The sequence below is a fragment of the Nestor notabilis genome, unplaced genomic scaffold (assembly GCF_000696875.1).
Source record: "Nestor notabilis isolate BGI_N333 unplaced genomic scaffold, ASM69687v1 scaffold4209, whole genome shotgun sequence".
Classification (NCBI taxonomy): domain Eukaryota; kingdom Metazoa; phylum Chordata; class Aves; order Psittaciformes; family Psittacidae; genus Nestor; species Nestor notabilis.
Genome location: NW_009943161.1, coordinates 516,431 through 532,844, shown reverse-complemented (window position 1 = coordinate 532,844; position 16,414 = coordinate 516,431).

Genomic DNA, 16,414 nt, shown 5'->3' with positions numbered 1-16,414 from the left:
ACGCTCAGCCGTTCTTCCAATGATTGCCAAACATAGGTGTTTTATGAATGCCTGGAAAAATGATGGTCTATTAATCTGATAGACTGAGTTTGCTGCTGTACAGACAAACAATTGTTTTGTCAGGGTGACTGAGATAATTCCTTACCTCTTTCAAGAAGTTAGTGTAGGAGTGGTTGCCTGCCAAATACCGCGCACTAGTCCGTCTGTTGAGGTGTTCGTGAATGCTGCCTTGAAACAGATTTTGGAAGAAGTCGTTGCCAGCACCTGCTGCAGTGGGTTTCCCTGGTCACTTGGGCCATCTGCCTTCCTGTTCCTGGGTTGAAAGATTTAGGGTTAGAAGTTTTAGGGGATTGAGGGATGCTCCATTGTGTTCAAACTCACACGATTACCAAAAACAGAGGAAAATGACACTTAATGGAGAAGAAGGGACACATAGCTTTCTTTAGCCTTCCTGTCCCCAGGGCACTCAAGATTCACAAAACCCAATACAAGAATTGTCAGGGGCCACTGGGCAATGGTATTTTAGTCTTTCTCATTACTGATGTGTACCTAAGGAATGATACATTGGATTTATTTTATATATATATGACAAAAGCTGATCACTGATGCTAGCTGGGTCATGGATGAAAGTATTGATTTAAATTGTTATGTTTTACTTTGATGATTTCTCCTGAGATATTGAGCCAGCTGTATCCCTGACTTGCTAAGTCTAGTGGTGTTACATCAAGGTAGATTTGGATAATTAGCTTTGGAGAGATATTCCAGAGACCTTGGCAGTCTTGGAAGGAAGGATGTGTTAGCAGTGCACTGGGAGTAGCTTGAGAATGTATTCCCTCCCTCTTAGACTCTGGAAGGAAACGAGAGTGCCTCTGCCGTCTCCATTACTGATAAAAGCCAGGAGAGGCACCAGATTTTATCCTTATTCATGTTCTAGTTGGTAAGTTATTCTAACTGCAGAGTCTTGGTTAAAAAAAGTTGCAGAAGGGCTGTAACAGTGGTGATTTTAACATCTTTAAGGTGTTGGAGACATCTCTAGTGGGAATGAGCTACAGTGAAATCGTATCACTGCCTACTCTCACAGCACTAGTGTTTTAAGCTCGCTGTGGGATCCTGTTCTGAACTTTCCAAACAGGATTAGTACTTGTGTACCAAGGTTAGTACAGTGTAGGTTAGTACTGATCTGTGATATTTCCAGGTATTTTAGTCCCAAACTTACTTTTTGACACAACATTTTCACACGGAAGTGATTCATCTTTACAATATGGGAATGGGCAGCCCTATTAACAGTACCAAAATGTGGGGTTTATGACACATAAATGCCAGAGCAACATAGTGATTAGGCTGAAATTACACGGCTTTTGGTTGTTAGCCATGTAACATGTGTTTTCTGATCCTGTTAGGCTGCATTGAGACAAATGAGCTAGAGCTAGATATGAGAACTTTACACAGGCATCCCAGGGTGATGCTACAGGCTGACATGGAGCAGTCCTAGCAGCTAAGATAACTTAGGGCTCAGGAGTGTAGTCCTCATGCCATTTTATGTGCATGGACATTTCCCTAACTTCCTTCTCCTTCAAAGTAAAGTCACCGCATTATATATCTGCAGAAACAAGAGTGCTGAAGATAGCATTTAGCATAAAATGGAAGAGACAAAAGGCTTGAGATAGAAGAACATGGGATCTTAAGACCCATTTTTAGGACCTCAGAGTCATGCAAATCACATTTCTCTGTCTCTCCTACTTAGTCATTCAGGCCAAGAAGTAGGATGCAAATCATGGCTTGGCAGAAAATATAGGTGCTATATCCCAAGCCAGATTTTGTTGGTAAAAAACATGTTACAAAAGGAGAAAAATATGGTCCTGAACCATAAAGAAGTGAAAAATTTACTAGCTGCTCTGCCTTTTGGAATCAATTGCAAAGTTGACACTAAGGGGGTGTCTGCTTCTTCAGCTCCTAAACAGACAGCCTGGCCCAATCTGCAGTCCTTTGGCAGAAGTAACATCTTAAATCAACTCCTTTGTCTCTTCTGTTGATAGATTATTGGGTGCTGACTGGCTGCGTAACTGGAGAATAGGTCCCACGCCATATGGTTAAATTATGGCACAATAAAAAATGATGACGGGGTGAGATCATAATAGTTCTGACTCTGCAAAGCTGGGAGGTATCCAGTTTTGTTGAGGTTCAGTGGACACGGCTGGCATGCACAATAGCACAGCAGAGCAGTTACACGTCTCCTGCTTGGCCCACCCTTATCCACCATCGTACAATTGAAACAGTTGTCAGCTCTGCTGTTTGCCCCTTCTGTTTGGGACTCATTCAGCCTTGGAGTGCTTGTTCCAAGAGATCCCTGCAATCTCCTACATTCCTTTCACTTGCTAATGAGGTTTGTGTTTCGTAGTTGATAGTTTTCTTTATATTAAACCAAGGGGCATATACTCCTTGGGGCTGAGGAGTTGAAAACAAGCATTATCTTGATATTTTCCTGTCTTGAATGCTGATGTTTCTTTGGATTTCTATTTTCCCCCCAGTGTTTTGTAAACAGCTGATGTTTCTGCTTTTTTTAGGGATTCATTCTTCTTCTGCTGCTTTTGTGCTTCCCTAGATACTTGATTGCAACCCAGTCTTTCCATATCCCAAAGCTGTACTTGAGGAAGGAGGTATTAGGTTAAGGTTAACAGATGAAGGTTATCAAACTGTTTCTCTACAAAAGGAATGAGCAACAAGACTACATAGAATCAGAGTGCAAGTATACTTCTTCCAGAATCTGAGAGAGAAGGATTAGATGGAAGAATCACAGGTTTAAATGTTACAGAGCTGGGCAACCTAGATGCTTGAAGCCAAAAATCCATTTGCAATTGCACTTGCGGTAGCATGGAAAAGAGATTGCATTTTGTGTGGGAACAAGATATGAATGAATGGCTGACCTCCATATTTTCATCCTGCTGACAAGACACTGTTATTGTGACCCCATTTGAAATGGAATAAAACCAGTCTACCCATTCAGAGACATAAAACCAAGTGCTGTCACCTTGTGACTGGCGGGGGAAGCATGTCCTTCTATGAGCTGTAAGGAGGGACGTGCCCAGGGCTGCCACGCTCAGAAGTCAAACAGTCTTTTGTAATGCCAGAAGACTGAAAAGTATTAGCAATTTGTGGTCAGGCTAATCTCTGAATTGTATTTATTCAGTTTATGGGTATAGCTGAGGACTTGGTTTGGCTTCAGAGGTGGATTTATTAGAGCCTTAGCTTCATTCACAGTATAAATTATTAGAGCAAACAGAAAACTTGCAGAAGTGAAGTGAACTAGATGCTTAAAGATTATTTTTAATTTTGTATTATAAATATTATAGCAGTGTAACAAACCAGTTGCAGACACACAGACATGTATGTGATTTTTCTGGTTAAAATGTTATTGAATGCTTGAAGCCCTCTAAGCAGTCCTGAGTGGTATGACCTTGAATGTGCATGGGATTTCAGTCTACTAATGAAAACCTCTTGGGAAAGATAAGGGATAGAAAAGCAACATTCCTAATGAAAACTAACTGTAGTATTTCATTGCTGTCCTTTTGGAAGTCCAAATATCATTGCACATCATTCTTTCAAGTTTGCTGTGGAATTACAGCAGATAGCTTTTTGATTTCTGATGTCTCTCTTGCTTGTTAATCTGGCCCCGTGTGGATTTATTATATAAATCTACTTGGCAGCTGAAAATTGCCCTTTGATGAAGCTCCTAGTCTAATCATGAACTCCTCAGGCATGGAAAATAAGAATGGGGAGGTAGCAAAAGCATGGGCTAAAAGAGTCATGTTTGTCTTTCACTCTGCATGGATTTTAGAAGCATCTAAATTTCAAAGTCTTTCACACACAGGATTTTCTGCAAAGATTCATTTTGCTCCTCTCAGGATCATAACATTTGCCATGCTGGATCAGACCATTGGTCCATATAATTGGGTACCTGCCTCATGCAGAGGCTGGTTCTTCGTGGCTTGGAAGAAAACAAAACCAGCCTGTAATGTAACTGATTCAGTTACACTAAGACATGGAAAGGAAATAATCCTATGGGGCTGACCTGTCTCTCCTCAGCTTCATACACTGCAGCATGAGGCCTGATTATCATTATCAAAACCTTGAAATAATGAACTACATTTTCTGTGAATAGTCATAGCATTCTTTTATCCCCTTTGATAATCTTTCCTCAGACAGGGCTTCCTGCAGGGGTGAATTTCACTAGTTGTATATGTTGGCCGTCATTAAATGTAAACTATATATTGACATCTGATCTCCTGTCTCAATTCTGTCCCTTTGCTGATTTCTGTATCCTTGTAAGATGCACTTCCCATAGCTGCAGTAGTTCCCAGTTCACTTCCTCTGTTGGCTCTCTCTCCATGTTCATCACCATCCTTATGCCTCTGTTATCTGCTCCCAGATTCCCTGGTTCGGTCTCCTCTAAAAGCAGATTAGATGCTCTATTCATTCTCTCAAGCTTAAAATCTGTAGATAGATCCAGGTTTCACTCAGCTCTTGTCTCTGGTTGACTTCCATGTTTTGTTTCCAATGTTTTTTCAGGTATGCTAAACTCTACTATATTACCTTTTCTCTCTATTTTACTTTCTACCACAAAATTTCCAGTTACCCAATATACCAAGGACTGATTGTTATTCCTCTGCATTGAAAGTACTAAATTCCTTCCTCAGTGACAGAATACTGACATTTCTTTTTACTTAAATCACAATATGTGTCCTTGCCTTGTACTCTAAATATCATAAATAATATTCACATGTCTGCAAACTGAACCATATGGTGGGTTTGTCCTTGAATAGTCACGTCTTCCAGCTGGAGAAGGTGGGTATTGCATGAGCCCAGACTTGGAGATTCTGCTTCTATCACAGCTTCTTAAGTGTGATGATAGTGACCTTTCTAAGTAGCACAGCCTCACAACCTCTCTCCCTTTCTGTGAAATCAGATGCTGGAAGGAGGTGGTAGGGGATCCCAAATCAACAGTGGCAGAGAGGCCAACATGCTGCACTGCGTGTGTATGAGTTATATGTATGTGGTAGCACATGATGAAGCAGGACTTGGAAGAGGTCTGAAGTCTGGACTGAAGACTTAACAAATATTCCAGTGTCATAGTAAGAGCAAAGGGGGCTCAGTTCTCTTGCTCTTGTTCACCATGTCCATGTCCAGAATTATAGCAGGGAAGGCTGCAGTTGCTAGAAAAAGTATTAAGCACTTAAAACAATGTTAATGACACATTCCTAGAGCTTTAATGGTCAGAAGGGACCATTAGCTCCTCTGGTTTTGACCTCTTGTATGTCATAAGCCTTTGGGCTTCACCCAGGCAGCTTTGTATGAAGCTCGATGACTTGCATTTGTGTAAATAGGTTTTGTAGAAAAACATTCAGATGAGATTTGAGAGCATCACGTGATTGGAAATCCATCTGGTCCGCTGGTATTTCATTCCAGGGGTCAGTAACTGTTAACTATTATTGCTTTATTCTAATTTGAATTCATCTGTCTGCTGTTTTCAGCTGCATTCTTGCTATTTTTCTCTGCTAGTTTGGAAAGATCTTTAGTAACTTGCAGTTTGGCCTTTTAAAGGTACTTACACAATGCAGCCAAGCCACCTTTCAATCTTTTCTGATAACTAAACAGGCTGAATTCTTCAATAGTTTGTCTATATCAGAATATGCAGGAAAGCACCTCTGACTTAACTAAAGGTGCAAGTGGAAAGTTCTGTGCTAAACTGCATTAAGCTACATGTCAACACTCTGAAGCAGAATTAAGGTGGCCTTAATTAAATTTGGCTTAACTCATTTCTAAAGTAAATTAAGCCAATCTGAGTTGCAAACACTTTAATTCTGAATAACAGAACAGAAATATGTGCTTCTGCATGTGATAAACCTGTACATGTAAAGTAAGGGTATACTTATGCCAGATGAACTTTGAGACAGAAGTTGATATGCCTAGCAGGACGAGTTTTGGATGGAATTTGGAGACTGATGGTTTATCTTTAGGTAAGACCTCATATTGCATTCTGCATGTGGATGATAAAGAAAAAAACTGCTGTGATCTGCCTTGGATGTGCTATATTCTAATTTTTGTCTAAGGAATAAATTTTTGATGCATGCACTGCCAGATGGTGGGAGATCTACAAGTGAAGATAAGTACGTGGTCTAGAAAGAGGTATTTCAGCACAGCATTCAACCTTCAGAAATGCAGATCTCTGGGACAATTCAGACATCATTTGCATACATGCCATAAGTGAGGAAGGATCAGACACAAGGAAGCTGAAGATAGTAGAAATCAAAAAAAGATGTTGGTTGCTCATAGCCAAGAGAAGAAAGAGAAGTTGGAGATGTTCAATGCTGACGATGTGTGATATTCTTCTCTCAGATACTCATTATGACAGCTACTGCCACAGAAGGCTTTCTATGAATGCCTTTTGGTGTAAAACAAAAAACCATTGAGCTATTTTCAGCCAAGCAGTTGTCGTAATTGAGCCTCACCTAAGAAAAGTGGACAGAGGAGTAAACAAAAGTGTAACATGACAGTGCATGATCTGCCAAGAGCTAAAGGATAAGATGCAAAGGCAGGTTTGGGTGATGCATGTTGGGAATGCATGGCAGAGAAATACACTGAGTGAAAAGGAAGAACAAAAACCTTGGTGATCTTGTCAGAGAGCTTTTTAAAGCTGTGAAGCTGTAAATAAAAGAAAGGAGGAAAGATGTAGAGATGAACATTGGCTGCATAACTGATGTGAAGCAGAAAACCTTTTTTAGGGAAGTGAGCCATAGGGATCACGTGGATGAGAGGGACCCTTGTGCTTCTAAAGAAGAGAACTAATCTGTCATGAAGCAAAACAAAATGCTGTAGTGGGGAGGGACAAGAAGAAGCAAGCTCTATGAAAACAAATGCAGTTCAAACTCTAATAGCTTGTTATAAAGAAATTGAACCACTGTGGGAAAACTGGATTGTACTGAAACATGCAAGGAAAATTTTGGAATTTCATTTTTGGAACTGCACAATCTCCAGGTACTGGTGTATGCCCTGCTTTGGAGAACATGTCTGTAAGCATGTCTGGCTGGGATGTGGGCATGGCAGTGTGTTACGCTGATAATTCAGGTCTACATATTGTAGGTATGCTGACAAAGGCTTGGAAATGAGCCTTCTTGGCACACTGAATCAAACTAGAAAATGGGATAAGTCACCTCATAAGTACTTGTATTCCATGTATAAAAAGTAAATGTGTAGCTGTGGATTTTAGTTTGGGTGAGATATACCTGAGATTTCATGTGGCAGAAGTAAACACTACTAAGGATTCCAAACATTACAGATGACTGTTTTCTAACAGAAATGATATAGGAGCCACTGTATCTCTATTTTGGACTACATTATGACAGGAAAGGATGAATTAATCTTTGATGTGGGAGTTTGTGGTTACCTAGACACCAGTGGTTATGACCCAATTACATTTAATATGGGCAGAGGGCAGTGTTCCTATTAACATGTGTTCTTGTATATTTTTTTCCTTAATAAGGGCTGATTTTCCAGAGCTGAGGAAATATAATAGATAAGGCAGACCACAAGAGAAAAAAATATGCAGAAGTATTATGAATAAAAATGGAGTCTTCCTTTAAAAGGATTTTGTTACATATCCAAAAAGGCACAATTCTCTAATCAAGAACTGAGGACATAGTTAAACCCAATCCTGGTTTAGCAAAGAGAAGGCAATAATTAGAGTGTAGAAGACAGTGAATCATAATATTGATGAAAAAATCTACATGATTGATTATAGTGAGACAGATTTCTGTTATTTCAGACTCGGTTTCCTGTTTGTTAGCACTAGTTGTTTACTAGGATTTCTGAACGTAATGAGTAAACAACAGTGGAGGTCATTTTCCTAAATGTGGCTGATGAAAATAATCTTCTGAGGGATAATAGCATAGATTTATTGTCACTGAGCAAAGAAACAGGGGAAATAGATACCAGCCAATGTAGTATAAGAAATGGATACAGGAAGCTAACAAGTAAAAAGTCATGGCAGTCAGTATTAAGAACAGTAACAAGACATTTGGTACTCTAACTACAAATTAAGCTCTAGAACACTATTAGCAGAACTACTGAATTGATAATATTGTTAAACATATACTTTACTTTGTTAGAGGTGTTTCTTTTTCCACCCGTTTGCCAGTCTTTCCAAAGATTATGGTATATTATAATCTGGCTGTTCTCAATTATGATGATGCTAAACATTGTTTATCATCCCCCTTAGCACATCCCTCTGAGATTTATTAGGTCACCTGACTACACACAGAGGGATCATGATGTTCCTTTTCAGGACCTTTTGTATATTCCATGGATTGGTATCTGTAAGAGGCATCTATTCAGTTTGTTTCCTCTGTCCCAGAAATGGGAAATCTACTCTCTTGACAGCTCACTTAGTCCTAGCAATGTTTTTGCCTTAGGGATCGGATACTAGGACTTAGACATACCTCCAAAGATGGTTAACCTCATTTTCTGTTGTCCTCATCATCACCCTAGTCAATGCTTCCTCAGTACCTTTCACCTGAGGAGAGAAAAATATCAATATATAGTTGTGGAAAGCAGGTAGTGTCTTTGAAACATTCTGATATTTCAATTCAATGTTCCCATTTTGCCCTAAGGTGGAAACACAGCTTTGAAAGTAACTTTAAAAAATTTAAAGGAGTTGATCACAGAATAGATCATTACCCTCTTTTGGGCTGAAGAAAACTCTGATTCTAGTCTGCCCCATTCTAAGCAAGGACCTAGCTCACTAGAAGGTTCTTTGTTGAACTTTTCTCTACTTCTCATGTAAGACTTATGTTTTGTGTAAATAATGAACTATTCCTTGAGCCAGAAAAAGACTAATTCTATAACTCAGTAGCAACAGTATTTACGTACAACGGAACAGACCCAGTCTAATCCACTGCTCCAATTAATATTTATTTTTTCATACGATCCACTGTTCCAGTTAATATTTAATTTTCATTGGGAAGAGGGGAGCTCAACTGGGAAAGATATCTTTCTAGTGGGGTCTGATCAAAAATGCCACCCAAGAGCTGAGCAGCTCTTCCTGAGAAAAGTTGCCTCTAACCCATTACACTCTCACAAAGAAGTCTTGGCTTAGATAAAAAGACCCACATCTTTCTCAACACATTTCTAACTTAATGTCTTATTGTGTCCCACCTCTTCTAAATTTTTGGAATAAAGCAGACATTTTCTTTCGGGGATGCTGAAAATTTATGACTGAACTCCAGAATGAAATTGAATCAGAGATATATACAAAGCAACAATGAGAAAGATGACTTTTAATGAGTTTGAGGAAGGTACCACAAATGAGTTTGAGAAAGCAGTACAGCTCCGTGCAGCTAGAGCTAAAAAAGCCCAGAAACTGTCCATTTTACAGCATCTTTTTCCTGCTGGTGATCATTTATTTATTTTATAAAATACAGTTTAAAATAGATATATGGATTTGCTTTTGTCACGGGATCAGAAGGGCAATTTTTTTTGGTGGCAGGTACTCTTTTTTTGTAGTCATTCCTTTAGAAGGTGCTGGTCAGCAGATTGCAAGTGCAGACACTTGTTCTGACTTGGAGGGGAAGCTGGTAGTTTATAAAATGATTTTATCTTGCAAGAGAATTGAAGGTTGAGTGAGAAGAATGTTTGGTTTGAAATGCTATCTCTATGTGAAAACAGTGGAGGAGGGATCTAGCACTTCTGAAGGTATTTACTTTGTCACTCTCTTTTTCCATTATGTTATACCTTCAATTCCATTTTTATTGCCTTCCTTATATTTTTTCTTCCTAGCCTTGAGAAGTAATAGACTTGGATCTGGCTGGCTGAGTTAGAAGGACTGTATAACCACGTCATAATGGCCCAGAGCACATATCCGTTACTGACTGGCAGTGATGGGGAAAGAAAGGAGACAACCCTATAATACAGCATAAACAAGCCTGAGTGACTTGGTACCTTGCTTTGAGTCTTCAGCTGTCCTGCACGTAGGTGAAGAGGCACCTGAAGTCAACACTGTCCCGTATGCTGGTAGAAGGAACCTTTCCATCAAAGATTAAAGCCATGACTGTGCTATGTGATGGACTCTGTGTTCTGTGCAGTCTGATGGTTCATAAGGACTTTGCAACCATTTTAAGAGCAGCCCTTTTGTCTTTTCTAGTGAGGGAGAAAGAAATAAATGGGATCTGAAAGCAGAGCTCAGGCTGGCTACAAATGAGCGACAGAAAGGTCACTTTTCTGATCAAGCCAGTATTTTTAGTGATTGGAAGGGCTTCCAGGGGTCAAAACATTGAAGCTTTTCTGGGTTGAACACAACCCCACTAACCTCCAGGTGCACTGAAATGACTTGAAATTCTTATCTGATTGATCAGCTCTAGGTAAATGTGTCGCATAGACCTGTCATGAGGCACCAAAACGGCTTCTATGGTTTCGTGCATTCCAGTCCTCACAGATTCTCACCAAATCCTTTGATTTGTGTAGCCAGAAGTCTGATTTGTACAGGGGCTTGGTATTAAATGTCAGCTTTGAAAATGGGCCTTGTCAGGACTAATGACAAATTCACTTCTGTGGTAAATTTAACAAGATAGATTGGCAGACATTGTACATTTATTAAACGACCATAATTATATTTATATTAATGCTTGTCTCTGCCCAGGAGAGATTCAGGTTTGGCATAATAGGATTTGTTCGTAATGCAGAACTGAGATCTCTGAATATAGATACAGTGAGAAACCCAGGATCATTAGAATGAGGCCGTGTTGTGGGCTGAGGCAGAGTAGCTCTGGGATGTTCAGATGCTGGTTGCACAGGTAAGGCTGTGACAGAATTATGTGATTAGGGCTCATGGCAGACTTTGGGAATACCGACAGCTTTTTGGTTATTCTGGATGCTACAGAGTTGGTTAAAATTCATTGGCACAGGTATTGACCGCTCTCAGTTGCAGAGCATTTGCAAGCTCATTCACTTTAAAAGGTCAGAAAAGCACCCTGACAATTTTAAAGGCAGCCTGCTGTGCCTGGAGTGTATTTAGTTTCACGCTGTCTACTCTGCAGGTTATGGTTTCAAGTTGTTTCAGTGCAATACTAATCACGTAGCACATCTTTATGTGGACAAGATCATTGCTTAGGCTGCGGAAACAGATAAGAATTGGATTTTTTCTGAATCCTCCTATGTACAATTACATTATTTCAGGAAATTGGCCCATGGTTATTGCACTATTCTGTCCTGTCTGGTTGCACTGATGTCCTGCGGGATAAAGCAGAAGGTTTTTGGGACAGTGGCAGCTCTGCTCAGTTGCTTACAGGAGGCAAGAACAACCTCTCCTGGATTCAGCAGCATCTTGCCTGCTTCTTATGCTGACACAGAGCCCACCTCTCCTCCTCTGCATACTGATGTCCCATATCTTTAGTCTGCTTGTCTGTCACTGTGAACAGGGAAGAACAAAGTTGACAGTGTTAGATTGAAGGGTTGTAAGTGGTTATTGATTCCCAGACTTCCTGCATTCCTAGAGGTGGGGCCAGGTAGGGTGTGTGTTTGAGTACAGACATGAGCATGCAGGTCTGTAATGGTGTGTTAGCACCGGTGAGTGATAGGATGTACATGGTGTTTTTCAAGTGGACGTGTATGTGCTGTAGCCTCTGTGTGCACTGGGGATGTGTGTATACATTGTGCTTGTAAGAAGTTATGCACAATGGCATATGTGTGAGTGTGCATTTATCTCTGCTTATAGGCAAAACACTGTGCAATTGGTATTGCTTGAAATATATGAGTGTATCTTGTATATACGTGTAATAACACATGAGGCTACTTGTGGGTCTCTGCTGGGACAGGGGCAGCTAAAGTGATGATGGTTGCTAGTGCTGGTAGGGTGAGGACAAGGTAGAGATGCATAACCCTCAGCTTTCCTGCTAAACCTTTCTTGCACAGCACATATGGGAGTCTGTAATAGCTTGTGAAGGGGAAAAGGAGCTTAAATGAAAACTGAAAATGCACACAGTAACGATGGAGTTGAGATTTCATTACTTTCTGATATCTCTGTTCACTGGGAAAAAAAATCATGCTTCCTTGGTGACCTTTTAGTAAATGCAAAGCTGGGGGGAAATCTGTCTTTCAGTTACTTTTCATTTGCAACTAATTAGAGTGGAAGTGTGAAGTGCAGTGTATAGGGTTGCAACAAAGCCTGCTGAAGGACGGCGCACTCACAACACTCTTTGGCATGTATGCTGCTTGTGTATGGTAGCCCACAGGACAGCAGAGGAGATGAATGAGGTTCTATCACACCCCTTCTTCCAGCTGAGATTGGACCAGAAGGGCAGGGCAGCCTCCTTACTCTGTGTAGTCCAGTTCAATGACACCTTATTGGTATGAGAGGTGCCAGGATGGTGGAAAGCAGAACAGCAGAGGCAATGCCTGTCAGTACTGCTTTAAGCTGATGCTACTTAATGCGTTGTAGAGCAAGGGGAAATGCCTTATCCCTTGTAATGTTTTCTCCTTATTGTTCATTAGTGTTTATCAAAAGGTTCAAAGGAACACACTGTATCTTCCTTAAGTCTTCCTGCTGCATCTTCTACAGCCCTTTAGAAATTACTTTCTCAGCATAAACATTCTGGAAATTAAAATGCCATGGATGGATTTTGTAGCAGAGGAGGGAGACTGCTGACATCTCCACGACTGGAGATGTGTAGTCAGATCCCATTTAAGTTCCCTCAACCTGTTTATACAGAGATACTCAGTACCCCATAGATGTGTAAATGGTGACTTGTTATTCGTGTCTTTGATGCTAATTGCGAGGGCAGGCACTTGCTATCAGGGTATTCAGCTAACATTTTAGTATCTGCTGTTGATGCGTGTAGCATCAATGATATCTTCTATGAATTCATTGCTAGAAAGGAGAAGAAATCTTATTGGTATTTTCTACATCTCTTCAGAATTATCTTTTGAGAACCTCTGGGAGAGGAAAAGCTTGGATAGGTTTCTGAACTTGTGGGGAAAATGTTCTCAGGAGGGACAGCCTGAAGAGAGATTGAATTCACTGTGGTACAGATTTGGCTTATTATCTGCTCACACATTCCAAGAATGAGAAGCATGTGTCTTTTCTAAGCCTGCTCAGAATACAGAAGTACAGTCCAGATGGCATTTAAGGTCAGGTTGGCATTGCTGGATGGTTAAAATAAGGGAGGGTAACTTTGAAGAGGTTTATTTCATGAACATTGAATAACATGTTGAATTTTTCAACCCCCAAGGTGCTTCATTAAGTATCCTACTCTTTCCAGTCAGTTTCACTGATGTCATTTGAGTGTACAGCTATGATAGACTGAATTATATGTGAGACCTTATAACTTCTCATCCAGAACCTTAACCTTAAAGAGCTTCCAAAAAGGCAGAATCAGTAGTTGAAGGTGTTCTCTTTGAGACAGCCAGAATGCTCCCAAGACAGCTGGAAGTGTTTTACCCATAATATTTCTGTGTCAATACAGAGGCTTGGCATAACCCCAAAATACATCTCATTTATGTAAATATGCTTGAATTTAAAAGGAAAAGGGGAAAAAAATAAAGAAATAGCAAAGCCGTAAGGTCTTTTTCCTCCATGGCACATGGCTCTTCAATGTGCAACAACACAAAATTGTTGTATAGTGAGAACTCAGTCTATAAGATTGTGTAGAATTTGCTTTCCATTTGGAGGGAAAGTCACTAGTAGTGGGAATAATTCCATGTGTAACTCATGCAACTTGCCTCTGTGAGCTTACTGTTTGCGTATGAGTGAATGTTTTGCCCCTGTGAATGAGACACTTGGTAAGAGAGCCTGTAGGTGCTGAATTAAGACTTTGCCTTTACGGATTGCACATAATCCTTTGTGGGTTTTGAATGCAGAACTGATGTTGCAGAGTTGGACAGAAAAAAAGATGAGGAGATGTTCAATCACAAGTAGATTTGAATGTTTCCAGTAGCTGGATATTTGTATTTCCATTCGTTGGCATAAGACTAACACCAAACTATGGAGCTTTGGAGTAGGTCTAAAGGGGGAGCTGCAAGGGGAAATATTCTGAAGCAGTGGATCTGAGCTTGCTGAAGGTGAGGTCTGTTGCATTTTCCAGTCTGAAACTGGAATGGCAAAGACTGCAGGGTGGAGGAGCATGACAAGGGCAGGGTTAGTGGCACTGAGTCACAGAAAGCACAATACAGGTTTATGCTTACGCATGACTATACCCTGCATAATCCATTGCTTGCTGACAAGTGTACTATGTTCACATACAGACAAAGAAGGGAGAAGAACAGCATGTATTTTTCCCAAATCATTTGCCAATCATTTCTGATTTTTGTTAGGAGTCTGGAAGAGGCTGGATAATAGCAATGCTCAGCTTGGCTCTGTGTATAAGGGCTTGATTTTTATATTTCCATTTAGTCATTTTTACTGCGTTGTTTCTTAGCTCATTGCTGAATAAATCCTGGTTACACTGAAGTAAATGGTTCGGAAATAAAAAACAATTCTGTGCTATCCCTTTGTATGTATTGGGGGTGACAGGTATTGCTGGGTGTAATTAATTCACTTATAAAAGTCCAAGACCTGCACTCATGTGTTTTTCTGTTATAACACTAATTACTAGAAATTACTAACATGGTGTTAATAAATGAAGACCGTGTGCACAATTTACAAGAGAAATGGATACCAATCTCTGTGTGCTTCCATCCACGTACCTGCCTGTACTTCCCTGAATCACGTTAGGTGATCATTTCTACTGGTGGCGTGTTTATGTGCAGTGAGTATTTGTGAGTGGAGACTTGGAAGTGTGTTGGTGAAAGGCTACCATCGAATGTGGGAACAAGCCCAGAACATGTTCTCTTAGACCTATCAAGTGGGCAGATGTGCACTGGGCTGCCTGATGAATGTATTATTTTAACAGTTTACTTACAAATGGGTACTGTTTATTATGGTACCTGTGTCTTAGAAATGTGTCCCTGTGATCATACGTGTGTGTATGCACAGGTGTATGAGTGTGTCTGAGTGCACATCAGCGCAATACGATAATACGACATACAGAAATCGGCTAGAAAGTCCACCTCAATCATGTTTAGCAGTCATTTTGTGCTAAGAAGCAGGGGATTTTCCTCTGACAGAAGAGATACAAATGAAATTACGATAAGAGGGCATCAATGGCAGTGACCTTGCAGCTGATTGACAGGCTGAGACAGAGAACTTTCCTTATGTGCCTTTTTCTCTCACTGATTCTCACGAATTTGACCTCTGCTGGTAGCAGTTAATAAAGGACTTCAGGGATTTTTTTTGTTCTTTGGGGTCTTCTCCCACCCCCCCCCCCAAAAGTGTCCCCCCCCCCCCCCCCCCGAAAAATGTGCATAAGAGCTTGGCAGAAACTGGCATTTCTTTAAAGTCGTGTCTAATGTGTTTTCCACTGTCAGCCAGTTCCTCCTTGAGTCTCTGAACATAAGACTTGCCAATAAAAGTCCAGAAATAGCTTCTCTCACTAGAGCTAATGTTTGCCAACAATAGCTAGAGAGGAGGAAAAGAAATCTATTTTTGTAGCTGGATTTAACATGAGGTAACCCTGTTGGCTTCAGCAAAAATTAATTTATCACCTACATTTAAAAGGTTTATTTGGACTGGAAAGTTTTCTGACCAAATTCAAGTCTGGTGGTTGAGAGATGATATATATTAGCTACTTATGGACAGAAAGGTGTCAGACAAATAAGTCTGATGTAATATAGTGTGATTGGTCTTCATCTAGTTGTGGTTCAGGATATTGTAACCTCTATATTGAGGAGTGTGGGAGAAAGCCAAGTAGCTGCCAGTTACCCTCCATCAACATCTTTCTTGTCTGAGATTACCCTAAAATCAGGACTGAATGTGAAGGGCTGTAGAGCAGAAGTGGAAGAGACCAGGAGATTCAGCTCATCTAGTAATAGACAGATTGAGGGACCAGTTGTCCAAACTGTAACCTCTGCACTGTTGCTCATCTGGGGCTATTCTCATAGAGGTGGGTATCTTCCAATGTTGTGTCCATCTGCTACCATCCTTGCACATCATCACTCCCTACTGAACTCATGTAGCTTTCTAGTCCTCCTGTTGTCTGAAAGCTGGTGGTTGTCACCTCCCTGAGCCTGTCCAGATTCCGCTTCTCTCTGTCCCTCTGTGTAGGGACAACAGCAGCTCCTTATTCACCTTCTGTTCTGCCATCTAGTTGCACCTACAGAGACTGGAGATTCTTTGATAGGGTGACAGTGATGCTCAGAGGCTTGCTGGACCTGTCTGTCCTCAGGGGTGGTATTTGAGAAGCAGCGTGTGAACCTGCTGTATGCCAGACATTGGATAAAGGAATCCAAGCTCCCCAGAGTATAGAGATGGGCAGCTAAGTCCTGAGAAAAGGAC